We start from the raw sequence: 3,766 nt of genomic DNA, 5'->3' as shown, positions 1-3,766 counted from the left end.
CCTGGTTGACAGGTTTGACTTACCCAAGTGCACATTGACTTAAAATCTTACTGCCCCAGATGGAAAAAATACAAAACCCGATCTGGGGAGGAATGGAGAAACAATTTTGATACACACACAAAGGACGATGATACATGCTTGTATGAGCCCCTAATAAAATGTTAAAAAAACAATGATGAGTCTGTCAAACACCATGATGTGGACAACATTGGAGGACATTATGCTCAGCAAAGTTATTCAATCTCATAAATATTTCCTGACACCCTTGTAGGGTGGGCACTGAATTGCCTGGTCACCGTAGCCAGATTACAGAAACCAGGTGGACTAGGAAGATTCTATGTTTTATTTTCACATGCATGGGAAAGAAGAGGGCATGGTTGGGGTCCTTTATCCAAATGCTGGTCTCCCTGCCCCTTTGTTCTTACAGTATATATATACTGTAAGAACATATATTTTTCTTTTGTAATAATGGTGTGAGTATATATATATATATACTCACACAGGCTGAGTGAAACTTCTTTCAGATAGACACAAATTTTGGAATGACAGGTACAAATAAGGCAAACAAAGTTTTGTTTTAACAATGACCTTGTGTTACAGAGCTTCTATTACGTAGGGACTCCAAATCTCAAGGAGATATGCCAGGTGTCCAGGTCCTGGCCCTTAGGGACGTGAGGGAGGAAGCCTGGACACTGTCACAGGATATTCTGTGAGACAAGATGGAGGTGTTCAGGGGAGGATTTCCAGCTAAGTTACAACTAAACAAGGAATGTAATTCTCCTAACTACATTAGGTTTCCATTACAAAATAATAGCAGATTGGCTTTTCAGGTGACCCCTATAAGCACCATTATTACAAAAGAAAAAGCAATAACAAATTTTTTTCACACCAAAGGAAATGACTTTGAAGATTATAACGACAGCAGTGGCAGGGAAGGGGGAAGCGCATGTATGCGTGCGTGCTTGTGGGGAGGGGGGGACAAAGTGGTAAGCAGGAGGGGTGGGTGGGTAAAGAAAATTTTAAAAAATCCACATACACAGGGGCTTTATGGGAATATTGTTCATGTTTTGATGCAATGGGATGTGCAATCACTTATCGTATGTTTTTCTTTGTGTCTTTTTCCATAAATAAAAGGGGGAAATAATAAATTATATATGTATCTATATTAATAAATTATATATCTGTATCTATATTAATAAATTATATATCTGTATCTATATTAATAAAGAGAAGGATGGCAGCCTTCAAACTCCTCCAGGTTCCTTATCTATCAGATCTAACCACTGGTCTGAGTGGTTATAAAAGGAAGGAAAGTAGAATTGAAATTGTCTTAAATCTTTTCTTTTTAAGGTTTGAAAAGAAAGAGTAAGATTATGTAAGGGGGATACTGTGGAAAAGAAGTACAAAAGGTCCTTAGCTAGTCTAAAAGGCCTAACTTCAATTCTTTTGTCACACACACACACACACACACCTCACTGTCATCTAGTTATCTAGTTGGTTCTGACCCATAGTGACCCTATAGAACAGGGTAGAACTGCACTGGTGGGTTTATGAGACTGTAACTTTCATGAGAGTAGAAAGTACACACTGGTGGCGCACAGCATACACCTAGTTCTAGGCAAAAGGTTGGAGGTTCCCGCACATCCACAGTCACCTTGAAAGAGAAGTCCTCTGAAAAATAGCTACGGACAACTGTGGAGCACAGTTCTACTCCAGTGCCTGCTTTTGGGTGCGAGGAGGGGGTAGTCACATTCATCACGGCCACCCAGAGAATTGATGGTGTATGCAGGAGTAGTTGATAGAAAATTGGGTAAGGAAGGGTGATGTGAGTCTTAACAATCAAGCAAAAGAGTTTGGCTTTGAAAATGGATGGAAATCAAGGCTCTCAAACGGAAGGGCTATAAGACATTGTAGCCATAAGAGCAGAGCACTAAGCAGGTAGATGTCAGTGTTGCCTGGGTGAAGAAGGTGGGCTTGGGTCATGGCCCAAGAGAGAGAAGTGGGACATAAACACACCTACGGTGTGACCAATCAGAAGGAGGGCGAATTCAGGCAGGAGGCAGCCTTAACTCATGGGGATTTGGAGATTCATTTTGAAAATAATTTCACATGTTTCTGCCTAGGGCCTACTACCAGGACTACGCCCCTGACCACTGAGTTGGTTCTGACTCACAGCCACCTGATAGGACAGAGTAGAAGTGCTCCCAGTTTCTGAGACTGTAGATCTTTACAGGATCAGACAGACTCAGCTTACTCTCACAGAGCAACTGGTGGGTTTGAACCAATGACTTTGAAGTTACTAGCCCAATGTCTAACCCACAGCATCATAGTGGTTCCTTTGGGAGTTTAAAGGAACATAACAATTTTGATTAGAACTTCTGCTTAGAAGGGCTGGCTAGCAAGTCCACCAGGAGTGCAGTGTTGTGCTATCTGGGGACCCGGAGCTGGGCAAGCCCAAGCAGAGCAAGCATACAAACAGGAGACCTCATTTAGTTTCTCTTTTGTGACACGCACCCTCTGAGAACCAGGTGTGAAGGCAAAGCAGCAACTTTCAAAGCTGACCCAGGAGGCTTTCCATTGTCAACAAGTCTATCTGAGGCAACTCATCACTAAGTGGCCACCAGTCATCTTGCTGCTAATTTACCTTACAGCACAGGTGTTTATATTTCCAAAAGAAGAAAACTTGTAAAAAGGGTGGTGGAGTGCATGGCTGCAGGTAACTGGCCCTTCACTTTACTCTGCTGACAGGTTTATAAACCAATAAAGCTTATGGGTAACAGGAATTTTTAAAATGTTTATTTTTAATTTTATCAGTTTTATTGCTATAATTTACATATCATACAATTCAATCATTAAAACATTAAAAATAGTTGTACAGTCATTACCACAATCGATTTTAGAAAAGTTGGGGTTATGAGTTGGACAGCTAACCACAAAGTCAGCTCTTTGAAACCACAAGGCACCCTGAAGGAGGAAGGTGAGGCTGTCTACTTCCATCAGAATGTACAGTCTCAGAAGCCCACAGGCATAGTTCTACCCAGTCCTGTAGAGTTGCTATGAATCAGAATCAATTTGATAGCAATGAGTTTGGGGTTTTTGGTTTGTACTCATTATTAATAGCTCTTCATTGCCCCTAACTTCCCCTGCCATAATCCTGAGAAATTATTAATCCAGCTAATTTCTCTGTAGATTTACCTCTCCTGGATTTCATATAATGAAACACACACACACACACACAAACTCAACAATAACAAAATAAAACGGGGGGAAAAATCACTAAAAAGTAAAGCAGAAACTAACAAAAACTAGAACAAATTAAAAATGGGTCAAAAAAAATAAAAAGAACAAATGAAAAGGTGTTCAGTTTTAACCTAAGTATATTTGCATTAGTTGCTTTCAAACGCACTCTGTCTGCTAGCAAGACCATTCACATCCCTGGTCAATGGTTAGAGGAGATTAACCAAAGGTTTATCCAAGTAAGGACCCTGCAAGTGGATTTTTGGGCTTTCATGGTCATCCATAGCCTTCTACAAATCAAGTGCTCAGAACTGAAGCTCTAACACTGCTGGAGTTACAATCCTTGGATCACACAGGCTGGTGGTTTCTTCTATATGGACTTAATTTTAACTAACACCTCACTTAGATGGCTATTTGTTTTCAGACAAGCCTTAAGACCTCAGATGCTATTCTTTCTGAAATCTGGGCACCATCTGATTTCCTTACCACATTGCTGTAGCACCCATATCTCCAGTGAGCTCCATGAGGG

Source organism: Echinops telfairi, unplaced genomic scaffold (assembly GCF_000313985.2).
Source record: "Echinops telfairi isolate 266 unplaced genomic scaffold, ASM31398v2 ScPeMD7_7467;HRSCAF=8505_0, whole genome shotgun sequence".
Taxonomy (NCBI): domain Eukaryota; kingdom Metazoa; phylum Chordata; class Mammalia; order Afrosoricida; family Tenrecidae; genus Echinops; species Echinops telfairi.
Note: the sequence above shows the minus strand (reverse complement) of the source record.